This window comes from Pristiophorus japonicus, unplaced genomic scaffold, assembly GCF_044704955.1.
Source record: "Pristiophorus japonicus isolate sPriJap1 unplaced genomic scaffold, sPriJap1.hap1 HAP1_SCAFFOLD_228, whole genome shotgun sequence".
NCBI lineage: Eukaryota > Metazoa > Chordata > Chondrichthyes > Pristiophoridae > Pristiophorus > Pristiophorus japonicus.
This window is the reverse complement of record NW_027251994.1, coordinates 67971-87784: the sequence shown is the minus strand read 5'-3', so window position 1 is coordinate 87784 and position 19814 is coordinate 67971. Positions and strand designations below refer to the sequence as shown.

Sequence of the window (19814 nt, the reverse complement as noted above, 5' to 3'; positions counted from 1 at the left end):
CTATCTCTGTAACCCCCTCCAGCCCCTACACCCCTCCCTATCTCTGTAACCTCCTCCAGCCCCTACACCACTCCCTATCTCTGTAACACCCTCCAGCCCCTACACCTCTCCCTATCTCTGTAACCCCCTCCAGCCCCTACACCCCTCCCTATCTCTGTAACCCCCTCCAGCCACTACACCCCTCCCTATCTCTGTAACCCCCTCCAGCCCCTACACCCCTCCCTATCTCTGTAACCTCCTCCAGCCCCTACATCCCTCCCTATCTCTGTAACCTCCTCCAGCCCCTACACCCTTCCCTATCTCTGTAACCCCCTCCAGCCCCTACACCCCTCCCTATCTCTGTAACCTCCTCCAGCCCCTACACCCCTCCCTATCTCTGTATCAGCTCCAGCCCCTACACCCCTCCCTATCTCTGTAACCTCCTCCAGCCACTAGACCCCTCCCTATCTCTGTAAACCCCTCCAGCCACTCTACCCCTCGCTATCTCTGTATCCTCCTCCAGCCCCTACATCCCGCCCTATCTCTGTAACCCACTCCAGCCCCTACACCCCTCCCTATCTCTGTAACCCCCTCCAGCCACTACACCCCTCCCTATCTCTGTAACCCCCTCCAGCCCCTACACCCCTCCCTATCTCTGTATCCTCCTCCAGCCCCTACACCACTCCCTATCTCTGTAACACCCTCCAGCCCCTACACCTCTCCCTATCTCTGTAACCCCCTCCAGCCCCTTCACCCCTCCCTATCTCTGTAACCTCCTCCAGCCCCTACAACCCTCCCTATCTCTGGAACCCGCTCCAGCCCCTACACCCCTCCCTATCTCTGTAACCTACTCCGGCTCCAACACGCCTCCCTATCTCTGAAACCCCCTCCAGCTCATACATCCCTCACTAACTCTGTAACCTCCTCCAACCCCTTCACCCCTCCCTATCTCTGTGACCCCCTCCAGCCCCTACACCCCTCCCTATTTCTGTAAACTCCTCCAGCCCCTACACCCCTCGCTATCCCTGTAACCCCCTCCAGCCCCTACACACCTCCCTATCTCTGTAACCTCCTCCAGACCCCTACACCCCTCCCTATCTCTGTAACCCCCTCCAGCCACTGCACCCTTCCTATCTCTGTAACCCCCTCCATCCCCTACACCCCTCCCTATCTCTGTATCCCCCTCCAGCCCCTAAACCCCTCCCCATCTCTGTAACCCCCTCCAGCCCCTACACACCTCCCTATCTCTGTATCCCCCTCCAGCCCCTAAACCCCTCCCTATCTCTGTAACCCCCTCCAGTCCCTACAACCCTCCCTATCCGCTCTCTCAGCTGGATGTAGAAGTTCTGGTCGCCAGGAAGGGCACTGTATAAGTGGGAGTCTTATTTTCTTTTCCTTCTGTCTGAAGGACTCCCAGACCCCTCCGACCCTGCAGCAGTGAACAAAGCAACAATGACCGAGGTCGTGCTTACCCGGGAGGGTTGAATGGTCAGCAGTGAGTGTGGTCGAGACCCCAGGTGTACTGACAGCTGTCACTAAAGTTGTGTCACTGAGCACCGTCATTGGTGTGGTCATTGTACCTGAGGGTAGAGAGAAGCAGTTAGGTGAGGTCAATTTAATCCTCCTTGTTTTCAAATCCTCCATGGCCCTCGACCCCGCTCCCTCCCTATCTCTGTAACCACCTCCAGCCCCTACACCCCTCCCTATCTCTGTAACCACCTCCAGCCCCTACACCCCTCCCTATCTCTGTAACCTCCTCCACACCCTACACCCCTCCCTATCTCTGTAACCTCCTCCGGCCCCTACACCACTCCCTATCTGTGTAACCCCCTCCAGCCCCTACACCCCTCCCTATCTCTGTAACCCCCTCCAGCCCCTATACCACTCCCTAACTCTGTAACCCCCTCCAGCCCCTATACCCCTCCCTATCTCTGTAACCCCCTCCAGCCCCTTCACCCCTCCCTATCTCAGAAACCTCCTCCAACCCCTTCACCCCTCCCTATCTCTGTAACCCCCTCCAGCCCCTACACCCCTCCCTATCTCTATATCCTCCTCCAGCCCCTACACCCCTCCCTATCTCTGTAACCCCCTCCAACCCTTACACCCCTCCCTGTCTCTGTAACCCCCTCCAGCATCTACACTCCTCCCTATCTCTGTAACCTCCTCCAGCACCGAAACCCCTCCCTATCTCTGCAACCCCATCCAGCCCCTACACCCCTGCCTATCTCAGAAACCTCCTCCAGCCCCTTCACCCCTCCCTATCTCAGAAACCTCCTCCAACCCCTTCACCCCTCCCTATCTCTGTAACCTCCTCCAGCCCCTACAACCCTCCCTATCTCTGGAACCCGCTCCAGCCCCTACACCCCTCCCTATCTCTGTAACCTCCTCCAGCCCCTACAACCCTCCCTATCTCTGCAACCTCCTCCAACCCCTTCACCCCTCCCTATCTCAGTAACCCCCTCCAGAACCTACCCCTTCCCTATATCTGTAGCCTCCTCCAGCCCCTACACCCGTCCCTATCTCTGTAACCTCCTCCAGCCCCTACACCCCTCCCTATCTCTGTAACCCCTCCAGTCCCTACACCCCTCCCTATCTCTGTAACCCCTCCAGTCTCTACACCCCTCCCTATCTCTGTAACCCCCTCCAGCACCTACACTCCTCCCTATCTCTGTAACCTCCTCCAGCACCGAAACCCCTCCCTATCTCTGCAACCCCATCCAGCCCCTCCACCCCTCCCTATCTCTGTAACATCCTTCAGCCACTTCACCCCTCCCTATCTCAGAAACCTCCTCCAACCCCTTCACCCCTCCCTATCTCTGTAACCTCCTCCAGCCCCTACAACCCTCCCTATCTCTGGAACCCGCTCCAGCCCCTACAACCCTCCCTATCTCTGTAACCTCCTCCAGCCCCTACAACCCTCCCTATCTCTGCAACCTCCTCCAACCCCTTCACCCCTCCCTATCTCAGTAACCCCCTCCAGAACCTACCCCTTCCCTATATCTGTAGCCTCCTCCAGCCCCTACACCCGTCCCTATCTCTGTAACCTCCTCCAGCCCCTACACCCCTCCCTATCTCTGTAACCCCCTCCAGCCCCTACACCCTCCCTATCTCTGTAACCCCCTCCAGCCCCTACCCCCTCCCTATCTCTGAAACCCCCTCCAGCTCATACATCCCTCACTAGCTCTGTAACCTCCTCCAGCCCCTACACCCCTCCTTATCTCTGTGACCCCCTCCAGCTCATACATCCCTCGCTATCCCTGTAACCCCCTCCAGCCCCTACACCCCTCCCTATCTCTGTAACCTCCTCCAGACCCCGACACCCCTCCCTATTTCTGCAACCCCCTCCAGCCCCTACACGCCTCCCTATCTCTGTAACAACCTCCAGCCCCTACACACCTCACTATCTCTGTAACCCCCTCCAGCCACTGCACCCTTCCTATATCTGTAACCCCCTCCATCCCCTACACCCCTCCCTATCTCTGTATCCCCCTCCAGCCCCTAAACCCCTCCCCATCTCTGTAACCCCCTCCAGCCCCTACACCCCTCCCTATCTCTGTAACCTCCTCCAGCCCCTACACCCCTCCCTAACTCTGTAACCTCCTCCAGCCCCTACACCCCTCCCTATATCTGTAACCCCCTCCAGCCCCTACACACCTCCCTATCTCTGTAACCTCCTTCAGCCCCTACACCTCTCCCTATCTCTGGAACCACCTCCAGCCCCGACCCCCCTCCCTATCTCTGTAACCCCCTCCAGTCCCTACACCCCTCCCTATCCGCTCTCTCAGCTGGATGTAGAAGTTCTGGTCGCCAGGAAGGGCACTGTATAATTGTGAGTCTTATTTTCTTATCCTTCTGTCTGAAGGACTCCCAGACCACTCCGACCCTGCAGCAGTGAACAAAGCAACAATGACCGAGGTCGTGCTTACCCGGGAGGGTTGACTGGTCAGCAGTGAGTGTGGTCGAGACCCCAGGTGTACTGACAGCTGTCACTAAAGTTGTGTCACTGAGCACCGTCATTGGTGTGGTCATTGTACCTGAGGGGAGAGAGAAGCAGTTAGGTGAGGTCAATTTAATCCTCCTTGTTTTCAAATCCTCCATGGCCCTCGAACCCCGCTCCCTCCCTATCTCTGTAACCCCCTCCGGCCCCTACACACCTCCCTATCTCTGTAACCTCCTCCAGCCCCTACACCCCTCCCTATCTCTGTAACCTCCTCCAGCCCCTACATCCCTCCCTATCTCTGTAACCTCCTCCAGCCCCTACACCCCTCCCTATCTCTGTAACCACCTCCAGCCCCTACACCCCTCCCTATCTCTGTAACCCCCTCGAACCCCGCTCCCACCCTATCTCTGTAACCTCCTCCAGCCCCTACACCCCTCCCTATTTCTGTAACCCCCTCGAACCCCGCTCCCTCCCTATCTCTGTAACCCCCTCCAGCCCCTACACCCCTCCCTATCACTGTAACCTCCTCCAGCCCCGACACCCCTCCCTATCTCTGTAACCCCCTCCAGCCCCTACACCCCTCCCTATCTCTGTAACCCCCTCCAGCCCCTACACCCCTCCCTATCTCTGTAACCTCCTCCAGACCCTACACCCCTCCCTATCTCTGTAGCCTCCTCCAGACCCCTACACCCCTCCCTATCTCTGTAACCTCCTCCAGCCCCTACACCTCTCACTATCTCTGTAACCTCCTCCAGCCCCTGCACCCCTCCCTATCTCTGTAATCTCATCCAGCCCCTACACCCCTCCCTATCTCTGTAACCCCCTCCAGCCCCTACACCCTTCCCTATCTTTGTAACCCCCTCCAGCCCCTACACCCCTCCCTATCTCTGTAACCTCCTCCAGCCCCTACACCCCTCCCTATCTCTGCGACCTTCTCCAGCCCCTACATCCCTCCCTATCTCTGTGACCTTCTCCAGCCCCTACACCCTTCCCTATCTCTGTAACCTCCTCCAGCCCCTTCACCCCTCCCTAGCTCTGTAATCACCTCCAGCCCCGACACACCTCCCTATCTCTGTAACCTCCTCCAGCCCCTACACCCCTCCCTATCTCTGTAACGTCCTCCAGCCCCTACACCCCTCCCTATCTAAGTAACCTCCTCCAACCTCTACACTGCACCCTATCTCTGTAACCTCCTCCAGCACTTACACCCCTCCATATCTCTAACCTCCTCCAGCCCCTAAACCCCTCCCTATCTCTGTAACCTCCTCAAACCCCGACACTCCTCCCTATCTCTGTAACCTCCTCCAGCCCCTACACCCCTCCCTATCTCTGTAACCTCCTCCAGCCCCTACACCCCTCCCTATCTCTGTAACCCCCTCCAGCCCCTACACCCCTCCCTATCTCTGTGACTTTTTCCAGCCCCTACACCCCTCCCTAACTCTGTAACCCCCTCCAGCCCCTACACCCCCTCCCTATCTCTGTAACCCCCTCCAGCCCCTACACCCTTCCCTATCTTTGTAACCCCCTCCAGCCCCTACACCCCTCCCTATCTCTGTAACCTCCTCCAGCCCCTACACCCCTCCCTATCTCTGCGACCTTCTCCAGCCCCTACATCCCTCCCTATCTCTGTGACCTTCTCCAGCCCCTACACCCTTCCCTATCTCTGTAACCTCCTCCAGCCCCTTCACCCCTCCCTAGCTCTGTAATCACCTCCAGCCCCTACACCCCTCCCTATCTGTGTAACCACCTCCAGCCCCGACACACCTCCCTATCTCTGTAACCTCCTCCAGCCCCTACACCCCTCCCTATCTAAGTAACCTCCTCCAACCTCTACACTGCACCCTATCTCTGTAACCTCCTCCAGCACTTACACCCCTCCATATCTCTAACCTCCTCCAGCCCCTAAACCCCTCCCTATCTCTGTAACCTCCTCAAACCCCGACACTCCTCCCTATCTCTGTAACCTCCTCCAGCTCCTACACCCCTCCCTATCTCTGTAACCTCCTCCAGCCCCTACACCCCTCCCTATCTCTGTAACCCCCTCCAGCCCCTACACCCCTCCCTATCTCTGTGACTTTTTCCAGCCCCTACACCCCTCCCTAACTCTGTAACCCCCTCCAGCCCCTACACCCCCTCCCTAACTCTGTAACCTCCTCCAGCCCCTACACCCCTCCCTATCTCTGTAACCTCCTCCAGACCCCTACACCCCTCCCTATCTCTGTAACCCCCTCCAGCCACTGCACCCTTCCTATCTCTGTAACGTCCTCCAGCCCCTACACCCCTCCCTATCTCTGTAACCCCCTCCAGCCCCTACACACCTCCCTATCTCTGTATCCCCCTCCAGCCTCTAAACCCCTCCCTATCTCTGTAACCCCCTCCAGTCCCTACACCCCTCCCTATCCGCTCTCTCAGCTGGATATAGAAGTTCTGGTTGCCAGGAAGGGCACTGAAAAAATGTGAGTCTTATTTTCTTATCCTTCTGTCTGAGAAACTCCCAGACCCCTCCGACCCTGCAGCAGTGAACAAAGCAACAATGACCGAGGTCGTGCTTACCCGGGAGGGTTGAATGGTCAGCAGTGAGTGTGGTCGAGACCCCAGGTGTACTGACAGCTGTCACTAAAGTTGTGTCACTGAGCACCGTCATTGGTGTGGTCATTGTACCTGAGGGTAGAGAGAAGCAGTTAGGTGAGGTCAATTTAATCCTCCTTGTTTTCAAATCATCCATGGCCCTCGACCCCGCTCCCTCCCTATCTCTGTAACCACCTCCAGCCCCTACACCACTCCCTATCTCTGTAACCTCCTCCAGCCCCTACACCCCTCCCTATCTCTGTAACCACCTCCAGCCCCTACACCCCTCCCTATCTCTGTAACCACCTCCAGCCCCGACACCCCTCCCGATCTCTGTAACCTCCTCCAGCCCCTACATCCCTCCCTATCTCTGTAACCTCCTCCAGCCCCTACACCCCTCCCTATCTCTGTAACCCCCTCGAACCCCGCTCCCACCCTATCTCTGTAACCTCCTCCAGCCCCTACACCCCTCCCTATTTCTGTAACCCCCTCGAACCCCGCTCCCTCCCTATCTCTGTAACCCCCTCCAGCCCCTACACCCCTCCCTATCACTGTAACCTCCTCCAGCCCCGACACCCCTCCCTATCTCTGTAACCCCCTCCAGCCCCTACACCCCTCCCTATCTCTGTAACCCCCTCCAGCCCCTACACCCCTCCCTATCTCTGTAACCTCCTCCAGACCCTACACCCCTCCCTATCTCTGTAGCCTCCTCCAGACCCCTACACCCCTCCCTATCTCTGTAACCTCCTCCAGCCCCTACACCTCTCACTATCTCTGTAACCTCCTCCAGCCCCTGCACCCCTCCCTATCTCTGTAATCTCATCCAGCCCCTACACCCCTCCCTATCTCTGTAACCCCCTCCAGCCCCTACACCCTTCCCTATCTTTGTAACCCCCTCCAGCCCCTACACCCCTCCCTATCTCTGTAACCTCCTCCAGCCCCTACACCCCTCCCTATCTCTGCGACCTTCTCCAGCCCCTACATCCCTCCCTATCTCTGTGACCTTCTCCAGCCCCTACACCCTTCCCTATCTCTGTAACCTCCTCCAGCCCCTTCACCCCTCCCTAGCTCTGTAATCACCTCCAGCCCCGACACACCTCCCTATCTCTGTAACCTCCTCCAGCCCCTACACCCCTCCCTATCTCTGTAACGTCCTCCAGCCCCTACACCCCTCCCTATCTAAGTAACCTCCTCCAACCTCTACACTGCACCCTATCTCTGTAACCTCCTCCAGCACTTACACCCCTCCATATCTCTAACCTCCTCCAGCCCCTAAACCCCTCCCTATCTCTGTAACCTCCTCAAACCCCGACACTCCTCCCTATCTCTGTAACCTCCTCCAGCCCCTACACCCCTCCCTATCTCTGTAACCTCCTCCAGCCCCTACACCCCTCCCTATCTCTGTAACCCCCTCCAGCCCCTACACCCCTCCCTATCTCTGTGACTTTTTCCAGCCCCTACACCCCTCCCTAACTCTGTAACCCCCTCCAGCCCCTACACCCCCTCCCTATCTCTGTAACCCCCTCCAGCCCCTACACCCTTCCCTATCTTTGTAACCCCCTCCAGCCCCTACACCCCTCCCTATCTCTGTAACCTCCTCCAGCCCCTACACCCCTCCCTATCTCTGCGACCTTCTCCAGCCCCTACATCCCTCCCTATCTCTGTGACCTTCTCCAGCCCCTACACCCTTCCCTATCTCTGTAACCTCCTCCAGCCCCTTCACCCCTCCCTAGCTCTGTAATCACCTCCAGCCCCTACACCCCTCCCTATCTGTGTAACCACCTCCAGCCCCGACACACCTCCCTATCTCTGTAACCTCCTCCAGCCCCTACACCCCTCCCTATCTAAGTAACCTCCTCCAACCTCTACACTGCACCCTATCTCTGTAACCTCCTCCAGCACTTACACCCCTCCATATCTCTAACCTCCTCCAGCCCCTAAACCCCTCCCTATCTCTGTAACCTCCTCAAACCCCGACACTCCTCCCTATCTCTGTAACCTCCTCCAGCTCCTACACCCCTCCCTATCTCTGTAACCTCCTCCAGCCCCTACACCCCTCCCTATCTCTGTAACCCCCTCCAGCCCCTACACCCCTCCCTATCTCTGTGACTTTTTCCAGCCCCTACACCCCTCCCTAACTCTGTAACCCCCTCCAGCCCCTACACCCCCTCCCTAACTCTGTAACCTCCTCCAGCCCCTACACCCCTCCCTATCTCTGTAACCTCCTCCAGACCCCTACACCCCTCCCTATCTCTGTAACCCCCTCCAGCCACTGCACCCTTCCTATCTCTGTAACGTCCTCCAGCCCCTACACCCCTCCCTATCTCTGTAACCCCCTCCAGCCCCTACACACCTCCCTATCTCTGTATCCCCCTCCAGCCTCTAAACCCCTCCCTATCTCTGTAACCCCCTCCAGTCCCTACACCCCTCCCTATCCGCTCTCTCAGCTGGATATAGAAGTTCTGGTTGCCAGGAAGGGCACTGAAAAAATGTGAGTCTTATTTTCTTATCCTTCTGTCTGAGAAACTCCCAGACCCCTCCGACCCTGCAGCAGTGAACAAAGCAACAATGACCGAGGTCGTGCTTACCCGGGAGGGTTGAATGGTCAGCAGTGAGTGTGGTCGAGACCCCAGGTGTACTGACAGCTGTCACTAAAGTTGTGTCACTGAGCACCGTCATTGGTGTGGTCATTGTACCTGAGGGTAGAGAGAAGCAGTTAGGTGAGGTCAATTTAATCCTCCTTGTTTTCAAATCCTCCATGGCCCTCGAACCCCGCTCCCTCCCTATCTCTGTAACCCCCTCCAGCCCCTACACCCCTCCCTATCTCTGTAACCTCCTACAGCCCCTACACCACTCCCTATCTGTGTAACCCCCTCCAGCCCCTACACCCCTCCCTATCTCTGTAACCCCCTCCAGCCCCTATACCCCTCCCTATCTCTGTAACCCCCTCCAGCCCCTATACCCCTCCCTATCTCTGTAACCCCCTCCAGCCCCTACACCCCTCCCTATCTCTGTAACCCCCTCCAGCCCCTATACCCCTCCCTATCTGTGTAACCCCCTCCAGCCCCTACACCCCTCCCTATCTCTGTAACCCCCTCCAGCCCCTATACCCCTCCCTATCTCTGTAACCCCCTCCAGCCCCTACACCCCTCCCTATCTCTGTAACCCCCTCCAGCCCCTACACCCCTCCCTATCTCTGTAACCCCCTCCGGCCCCTACACCACTCCCTATCTGTGTAACCCCTCCAGCCCCTACACCCTCCCTATCTCTGTAACCTCCTCCAGCCCCTACACCCCTCCCTATCTCTGGAACCCCTCCAGCCCCTACACCCCTCCCTATCTCTGTAACCTCCTCCAGCCCCTACACCCCTCCCTATCTCTGTAACCCCCTCCGGCCCCTACACCACTCCCTATCTGTGTAACCCCCTCCAGCCCCTACACCCCTCCATATCTCTGTAAGCCCCTCCAGCCCCTATACCCCTCCCTATCTCTGTAACCCCCTCCAGCCCCTACACCCTTCCCTATCTCTGTAACCTCCTCCAGCCCCTGCACCCCTCCCTATCTCTGTAACCCCCTCCAGCCCCTAAACCCCACCCCATCTCTGTAACCTCCTCCAGACCCCTACACCCCTCCCTATCTCTATATCCTCCTACAGCCCCTACACCCCTCCCTATCTCTGTAACCCCCTCCAACCCTTACACCCCTCCCTGTCTCTGGAACCCCCTCCAGCACCTACACTCCTCCCTATCTCTGTAACCTCCTCCAGCACCGAAACCCCTCCCTATCTCTGCAACCCCATCCAGCCCCTACACCCCTGCCTATCTCAGAAACCTCCTCCAGCCCCTTCACCCCTCCCTATCTCAGAAACCTCCTCCAACCCCTTCACCCCTCCCTATCTCTGTAACCTCCTCCAGCCCCTACAACCCTCCCTATCTCTGGAACCCGCTCCAGCCCCTACACCACTCCCTATCTCTGTAACCTCCTCCAGCCCCTACAACCCTCCCTATCTCTGCAACCTCCTCCAACCCCTTCACCCCTCCCTATCTCAGTAACCCCCTCCAGAACCTACCCCTTCCCTATATCTGTAGCCTCCTCCAGCCCCTACACCCGTCCCTATCTCTGTAACCTCCTCCAGTCCCTACACCCCTCCCTATCTCTGTAACCCCTCCAGTCCCTACACCCCTCCCTATCTCTGTAACCCCCTCCAGCCCCTGCACCCCTCCCTATCTCTGTAACCCCCTCCAGCAACTAAACCCCACCCCATCTCTGTAACCTCCTCCAGACCCCTACACCCCTCCCTATCTCTATATCCTCCTACAGCCCCTACACCCCTCCCTATCTCTGTAACCCCCTCCAACCCTTACACCCCTCCCTGTCTCTGTAACCCCCTCCAGCACCTACACTCCTCCCTATCTCTGTAACCTCCTCCAGCACCGAAACCCCTCCCTATCTCTGCAACCCCATCCAGCCCCTACACCCCTCCCTATCTCTGTAACCCCCTCCAGCCCCTACACCCCTCCCTATCTCTGTAACCTCCTCCAGCCCCTACATCCCTCCCTATCTCTGTAACCTCCTCCAGCCCCTACACCCTTCCCTATCTCTGTAACCCCCTCCAGCCCCTACACCCCTCCCTATCTCTGTAACCTCCTCCAGCCCCTACACCCCTCCCTATCTCTGTAACCCCTCCAGCCCCTACACCCCTCCCTATCCGCTCTCTCAGCTGGATGTAGAAGTTCTGGTCGCCAGGAAGGGCACTGTATAAATGGGAGTCTTATTTTCTTTTCCTTCTGTCTGAAGGACTCCCAGACCCCTCCGACCCTGCAGCAGTGAACAAAGCAACAATGACCGAGGTCGTGCTTACCCGGGAGGGTTGAATGGTCAGCAGTGAGTGTGGTCGAGACCCCAGGTGTACTGACAGCTGTCACTAAAGTTGTGTCACTGAGCACCGTCATTGGTGTGGTCATTGTACCTGAGGGGAGAGAGAAGCAGTTAGGTGAGGTCAATTTAATCCTCCTTGTTTTCAAATCCTCCATGGCCCTCGAACCCCGCTCCCTCCCTATCTCTGTAACCACCTCCAGCCCCTACACCCCTCCCTATCTCTGTAACCCCCTCCAGCCCCTACACCCCTCCCTATCTCTGTAACCTCCTCCAGCCCCTATACCCCCCCCTATCTCTGTAACCTCCTCCAGCCCCTACACCCCTCCCTATCTCTGTAACCTCCTCCAGCCACGACACCCCTCCCTATGTCTGTAACCTCCTCCAGACCCCTACACCCCTCCCTATCTCTGTATCCTCCTCCAGCCCCTACACCCCTCCCTATCTCTGTAACCCCCTCCAACCCCTACACCCCTCCCTGTCTCTGTAACCCCCTCCAGCACCTACACTCCTCCCTATCTCTGTAACCTCCTCCAGCACCGAAACCCCTCCCTATCTCTGCAACCCCATCCAGCCCCTCCACCCCTCCCTATCTCTGTAACATCCTTCAGCCCCTACACCCCTCCCTATCTCAGAAACCCCCTCCAGCCCCTACACCCCCTCCCTAACTCTGTAACCTCCTCCAGCCCCTACACCCCTCCCTATCTCTGTAACCTCCTCCAGACCCCTACACCCCTCCCTATCTCTGTAACCCCCTCCAGCCACTGCACCCTTCCTATCTCTGTAACGTCCTCCATCCCCTACACCCCTCCCTATCTCTGTAACCCCCTCCAGCCCCTACACACCTCCCTATCTCTGTATCCCCCTCCAGCCTCTAAACCCCTCCCTATCTCTGTAACCCCCTCCAGTCCCTACACCCCTCCCTATCCGCTCTCTCAGCTGGATATAGAAGTTCTGGTTGCCAGGAAGGGCACTGAAAAAATGTGAGTCTTATTTTCTTATCCTTCTGTCTGAGAAACTCCCAGACCCCTCCGACCCTGCAGCAGTGAACAAAGCAACAATGACCGAGGTCGTGCTTACCCGGGAGGGTTGAATGGTCAGCAGTGAGTGTGGTCGAGACCCCAGGTGTACTGACAGCTGTCACTAAAGTTGTGTCACTGAGCACCGTCATTGTTGTGGTCATTGTACCTGAGGGGAGAGAGAAGCAGTTAGGTGAGGTCAATTTAATCCTCCTTGTTTTCAAATCCTCCATGGCCCTCGAACCCCGCTCCCTCCCTATCTCTGTAACCACCTCCAGCCCCTACACCCCTCCCTATCTCTGTAACCTCCTACAGCCCCTACACCACTCCCTATCTGTGTAACCCCCTCCAGCCCCTACACCCCTCCCTATCTCTGTAACCCCCTCCAGCCCCTACACCCCTCCCTATCTCTGTAACCTCCTCCAGCCCCTATACCCCCCCCTATCTCTGTAACCTCCTCCAGCCCCTACACCCCTCCCTATCTCTGTAACCTCCTCCAGCCACGACACCCCTCCCTATGTCTGTAACCTCCTCCAGACCCCTACACCCCTCCCTATCTCTGTATCCTCCTCCAGCCCCTACACCCCTCCCTATCTCTGTAACCCCCTCCAACCCCTACACCCCTCCCTGTCTCTGTAACCCCCTCCAGCACCTACACTCCTCCCTATCTCTGTAACCTCCTCCAGCACCGAAACCCCTCCCTATCTCTGCAACCCCATCCAGCCCCTCCACCCCTCCCTATCTCTGTAACATCCTTCAGCCCCTACACCCCTCCCTATCTCAGAAACCTCCTCCAGCCCCTTCACCCCTCCCTATCTCAGTAACCTCTTCCAGCCCCTACAACCCTCCCTATCTCTGCAACCCCATCCAGCCCCTCCACCCCTCCCTATCTCTGTAACATCCTTCAGCCCCTACACCCCTCCCTATCTCAGAAACCTCCTCCAGCCCCTTCACCCCTCCCTATCTCAGTAACCTCTTCCAGCCCCTACATCCCTCCCTATCTCTGGAACCCGCTCCAGCCCCTACACCCCTCCCTATCTCTGTAACCTACTCCGGCTCCAACACCTGTCCCTATCTCAGTAACCCCCTCCAGAACCTACCCCTTCCCTATATCTGTAGCCTCCTCCAGCCCCTACACCCCTCCCTATCTCTGTAACCTCCTCCAGCCCCTACACCCCTCCCTGTCTCTGTAAACCCCTCCACCCCCTACACCCCTCCCTATCTCTGAAACCCCCTCCAGCTCATACATCCCTCACTAGCTCTGTAACCTCCTCCAGCCCCTTCACCCCTCCCTATCTCTGTGACCCCCTCCAGCCCCTACACCCCTCCCTATTTCTGTAAACTCCTCCAGCCCCTACACCCCTCGCTATCCCTGTAACCCCCTCCAGCCCCTACACCCCTCCCTATCTCTGTAACCTCCTCCAGACCCCTACACCCCTCCCTATCTCTGTAACCCCCTCCAGCCACTGCACCCTTCCTATCTCTGTAACCCCCTCCATCCCCTACACCCCTCCCTATCTCTGTATCCCCCTCCAGCCCCTAAACCCCTCCCCATCTCTGTAACCCCCTCCAGCCCCTACACACCTCCCTATCTCTGTATCCCCCTCCAGCCCCTAAACCCCTCCCTATCTCTGTAACCCCCTCCAGTCCCTACACCCCTCCCTATCCGCTCTCTCAGCTGGATATAGAAGTTCTGGTTGCCAGGAAGGGCACTGAAAAAATGTGAGTCTTATTTTCTTATCCTTCTGTCTGAGAAACTCCCAGACCCCTCCGACCCTGCAGCAGTGAACAAAGCAACAATGACCGAGGTCGTGCTTACCCGGGAGGGTTGAATGGTCAGCAGTGAGTGTGGTCGAGACCCCAGGTGTACTGACAGCTGTCACTAAAGTTGTGTCACTGAGCACCATCATTGGTGTGGTCATTGTACCTGAGGGTAGAGAGAAGCAGTTAGGTGAGGTCAATTTAATCCTCCTTGTTTTCAAATCCTCCATGGTCCTCGACCCCGCTCCCTCCCTATCTCTGTAACCCCCTCCAGCCCCTACACCCCTCCCTATCTGTGTAACCCCCTCCAGCCCCTACACCCCTCCCTATCTCTGTAACCCCCTCCAGCCCCTATACCCCTCCCTATCTCTGTAACCCCCTCCAGCCCCTACACCCTTCCCTATCTCTGTAACCTCCTCCAGCCCCTACACCCCTCCCTATCTCTGTAACCCCCTCCAGCCCCTAAACCCCACCCCATCTCTGTAACCTCCTCCAGACCCCTACACCCCTCCCTATCTCTATATCCTCCTCCAGCCCCTACACCCCTCCCTATCTCTGTAACCCCCTCCAACCCTTACACCCCTCCCTGTCTCTGTAACCCCCTCCAGCACCTACACTCCTCCCTATCTCTGTAACCTCCTCCAGCACCGAAACCCCTCCCTATCTCTGCAACCCCATCCAGCCCCTACACCCCTGCCTATCTCAGAAACCTCCTCCAGCCCCTTCACCCCTCCCTATCTCAGAAACCTCCTCCAACCCCTTCACCCCTCCCTATCTCTGTAACGTCCTCCAGCCCCTACAACCCTCCCTATCTCTGGTACCCGCTCCAGCCCCTACACCCCTCCCTATCTCTGTAACCTCCTCCAGCCCCTACAACCCTCCCTATCTCTGCAACCTCCTCCAACCCCTTCACCCCTCCCTATCTCAGTAACCCCCTCCAGAACCTACCCCTTCCCTATATCTGTAGCCTCCTCCAGCCCCTACACCCGTCCCTATCTCTGTAACCTCCTCCAGCCCCTACACCCCTCCCTATCTCTGTAACCCATCCAGTCCCTACACCCCTCCCTATCTCTGTAACCCCTCCAGTCCCTACACCCCTCCCTATCTCTGTAACCCCCTCCAGCACCTACACTCCTCCCTATCTCTGTAACCTCCTCCAGCACCGAAACCCCTCCCTATCTCTGCAACCCCATCCAGCCCCTCCACCCCTCCCTATCTCTGTAACATCCTTCAGCCCCTACACCCCTCCCTATCTCTGTAACCTCCTCCAGCCCCTACAACCCTCCCTATCTCTGCAACCTCCTCCAACCCCTTCACCCCTCCCTATCTCAGTAACCCCCTCCAGAACCTACCCCTTCCCTATCTCTGTAACCTCCTCCAGCCCCTACACCCGTCCCTATCTCTGTAACCTCCTCCAGCCCCTACACCCCTCCCTATCTCTGTAACCCCCTCCAGCCCCTACCCACTCCCTATCTCTGTGACCCCCTCCAGCTCATACATCCCACACTAGCTCTGTAACCTCCTCCAGCCCCTACACCCCTCCCTATCTCTGTGACCCCCTCCAGCCCCTACACCCCTCCCTATTTCTGTAAACTCCTCCAGCCCCTACACCCCTCGCTATCCCTGTAACCCCCTCCAGCCCCTACACCCCTCCCTATCTCTGTAACCTCCTCCAGACCCCGACACCCCTCCCTATTTCTGCAACCCCCTCCAGCCCCTACACGCCTCCCTATCTCTGTAACAACCTCCAGCCCCTACACCCCTCACTATCTCTGTAACCCCCTCCAGCCACAGCACCCTTCCTATATCTGTAACCCCCTCCATCCCCTACACCCCTCCCTATCTCTGTATCCCCCTCCAGCCCCTAAACCCCTCCCCATCTCTGTAACCCCCTCCAGCCCCTACACGCCTCCCTATCTCTGTAACCTCCTCCAGCCCCTACACCCCTCCCTAACTCTGTAACCTCCTCCAGCCCCTACACCCCTCCCTATATCTGTAACCCCCTCCAGCCCCTACACACCTCCCTATCTCTGTAACCTCCTTCAGCCCCTACACCTCTCCCTATCTCTGTAACCCCTCCAGCCCCTACACCCCTCCCTATCCGCTCTCTCAGCTGGATGTAGAAGTTCTGGTCGCCAGGAAGGGCACTGTATAAATGTGAGTCTTATTTTCTTATCCTTCTGTCTGAAGGACTCCCAGACCCCTCCGACCCTGCAGCAGTGAACAAAGCAACAATGACCGAGGTCGTGCTTACCCGGGAGGGTTGAATGGTCAGCAGTGAGTGTGGTCGAGACCCCAGGTGTACTGACAGCTGTCACTAAAGTTGTGTCACTGAGCACCGTCATTGGTGTGGTCATTGTACCTGAGGGAGAGAGAAGCAGTTAGGTGAGGTCAATTTAATCCTCCTTGTTTTCAAATCCTCCATGGCCCTCGAACCCCGCTCCCTCCCTATCTCTGTAACCCCCTCCGGCCCCTACTCCCCTCCCTATCTCTGTAACCCCCTCCAGCCCCGACACACCTCCCTATCTCTGTAACCTCCTCCAGCCCCTACACCCCTCCCTATCTCTGTAACCTCCTCCAGCCCCTACACCACTCCCTATCTCTGTAACCACCTCCAGCCCCGACACCCCTCCCGATCTCTGTAACCTCCTCCAGCCCCGACATCCCTCCCTATCTCTGTAACCTCCTCCAGCCCCTACACCCCTCCCTATCTCTGTAACCCCCTCGAACCCCGCTCCCTCCCTATCTCTGTAACCCCCTCCAGCCCCTACACCCCTCCCTATCACTGTAACCTCCTCCAGCCCCGACATCCCTCCCTATCTCTGTAACCCCCTCCAGCCCCTACACCCCTCCCTATCTCTGTAACCCCCTCCAGCCCCTACACCCCTCCCTATCTCTGTAACCTCCTCCAGACCCTACACCCCTCCCTATCTCTGTAGCCTCCTCCAGACCCCTACACCCCTCCCTATCTCTGTAACCTCCTCCAGCCCCTACGCCTCTCACTATCTCTGTAACCTCCTCCAGCCCCTGCACCCCTCCCTATCTCTGTAACCTCCTCCAGCCGCTACACCCCTCCCTATCTCTGTAACCCCCTCCAGCCCCTACACCCTTCCCTATCTTTGTAACCCCCTCCAGCCCCTACACCCCTCCCTATCTCTGCGACCTTCTCCAGCCCCTACATCCCTCCCTATCTCTGTGACCTTCTCCAGCCCCTACACCCTTCCCTATCTCTGTAACCTCCTCCAGCCCCTTCACCCCTCCCTAGCTCTGTAATCACCTCCAGCCCCTACACCCCTCCCTATCTGTGTAACCACCTCCAGCCCCGACACACCTCCCTATCTCTGTAACCTCCTCCAGCCCCTACATCCCTCCCTATCTCTGTAACCTCCTCCAGCACTTACACCCCTCCATATCTCTAACCTCCTCCAGCCCCTAAACCCCTCCCTATCTCTGTAACCTCCTCAAACCCCGACACTCCTCCCTATCTCTGTAACCTCCTCCAGCCCCTACACCCCTCCCTATCTCTGTAACCTCCTCCAGCCCCTACACCCCTCCCTATCTCTGTAACCCCCTCCAGCCCCTACACCCCTCCCTATCTCTGTGACTTTTTCCAGCCCCTACACCCCTCCCTAACTCTGTAACCCCCTCCAGCCCCTACACCCCCTCCCTAACCCTGTAACCCCCTCCAGCCCCTACACCCCTCCCTATCTCTGTAACCTCCTCCAGCCCCTACACCCCTCCCGATCTCTGTAACCCCCTCCAGCCCCGACACTCCTCCCTATCTCTGTAACCTCCTCCAGTCCCTACACCCCTCCCGATCTCTGTAACCCCCTCCAGCCCCGACACTCCTCCCTATCTCTGTAACCCCCTCCAGCCCCTACACCCCTCCCTATCTCTGTAACCTCCTCCAGCCGCTACACCCCTCCCGATCTCTGTAACCCCCTCCAGCCCCGACACCCCTCCCTATCTCAGTAACCTCCTCCAGTCCCTACACCCCTCCCTAACTTTGTAACCCCCTCCAGCCCCTACACCCCTCCCTATCTCTGTAACCTCCTCCAGCCCCTACACCCATCCCGATCTCTGTAACCCCCTCCAGCCCCGACACTCCTCCCTATCTCTGTAACCTCCTCCAGCCCCTACAGCCCTCCCTATCTCTGTTATCACCTCCAGCCCCTACACCCCTCACTATCTCTGTAACCTCCTCCAGCCCCTACACCCATCCATATCTCTGTCACCTCCTCAAACCCCGACACTCCTCCCTATCTCTGTAACCACCTGCAGCCCCTACACCCCTCCCTATCTCTGTAACCTCCTCCAGCCCCTACACCCATCCATATCTCTGTCACCTCCTCAAACCCCGACACTCCTCCCTATCACTGTAACCTCCTCCAGCCCCTATACCCCTCCCTATCTCTGTAAACTCCTCCAGCCCCTACACCACTCCCTATCTGTGTAACCACCTCCAGTCCCTACACCCCTCCCTATCTCTGTAACCTCCTCCAGCCCCTACACCCCTCCCTATCTCTGTAACCTCCACAGGCCCCTACACCCCTCCCTATCTCTGTAACCTCCTCCAGCCCCTACACCCCTCCCTATCTCTGTAACCTCCTCCAGACCCTACACCCCTCCCTATCTCTGTAACCTCCTCCACCCCTACAACCCTCCCCATCTTTATAACCTCCTACAGCCCCTACACCCCTCCCTATCTCTGTAACCCCCTCCAGCCCCTACACCCCTCCCTATCTCTGTAACCTCCTCCAGCCCCTACATCCCTCCCTATCTCTGTAACCTTCTCCAGCCCCTACATCCCTCCCTATCTCTGTAACCTCCTCCAGCCCCTACACCCCTCCCTATCTCTGTAACCCCTCCAGCCCCTACAACCCTCCCTATCCGCTCTCTCAGCTGGATGTAGAAGTTCTGGTCGCCAGGAAGGGCACTGTATAAGTGGGAGTCTTATTTTCTTTTCCTTCTGTCTGAGGGACTCCCAGACCCCTCCGACCCTGCAGCAGTGAACAAAGCAACAATGACCGAGGTCGTGCTTACCCGGGAGGGTTGAATGGTCAGCAGTGAGTGTGGTCGAGACCCCAGGTGTACTGACAGCTGTCACTAAAGTTGTGTCACTGAGCACCGTCATTGGTGTGGTCATTGTACCTGAGGGAGAGAGAAGCAGTTAGGTGAGGTCAATTTAATCCTCCATGTTTTCAAATCCTCCATGGCCCTCGACCCCGCTCCCTCCCTATCTCTGTAACCACCTCCAGCCCCTACACCCCTCCCTATCTCTGTAACCACCTCCAGCCCCTACACCCCTCCCTATCTCTGTAACCTCCTCCACACCCTACACCCCTCCCTATCTCTGTAACCCCCTCCGGCCCCTACACCACTCCCTATCTCTGTAACCTCCTCCAGCCCCTACACCCCTCCCTATCTCTGTAACCCCCTCGAGCCCCTACACCCCTCCCTATCTCTGTAACCCCCTCCAGCCCCTACAAACCTCCCTATCTCTGTAACCTCCTCCAGCCCCGACACCCCTCCCTCTCTCTTTAACCCCCTCGAGCCCCTACACCCCTCCCTATCTCTGTAACTCCCTCCAGCCCCTACACCCCTCCCTATCTCTGCAACCTCCTCCAACCCCTTCACCCCTCCCTATCTCAGTAACCCCCTCCAGAACCTACC

General features: G+C 57.7%; 1 protein-coding gene and 1 long non-coding RNA gene across 5 annotated transcripts in view; both read right to left on the bottom strand.

Moving 5' to 3' along the window:
- Positions 1–19814, bottom strand: part of LOC139245656 (hepatitis A virus cellular receptor 1-like) — a 96141-nt gene that overhangs the window by 32615 nt on the left and 43712 nt on the right. The window lies entirely within an intron of this gene.
- LOC139245652 (uncharacterized) lies at positions 12416–16505 on the bottom strand. Its single transcript, XR_011590041.1, has 3 exons — positions 16396–16505; positions 14200–14307; positions 12416–12549 (listed from the first exon to the last, which is right to left on the bottom strand). It is a non-coding gene; the product is annotated as an uncharacterized lncRNA (long non-coding RNA).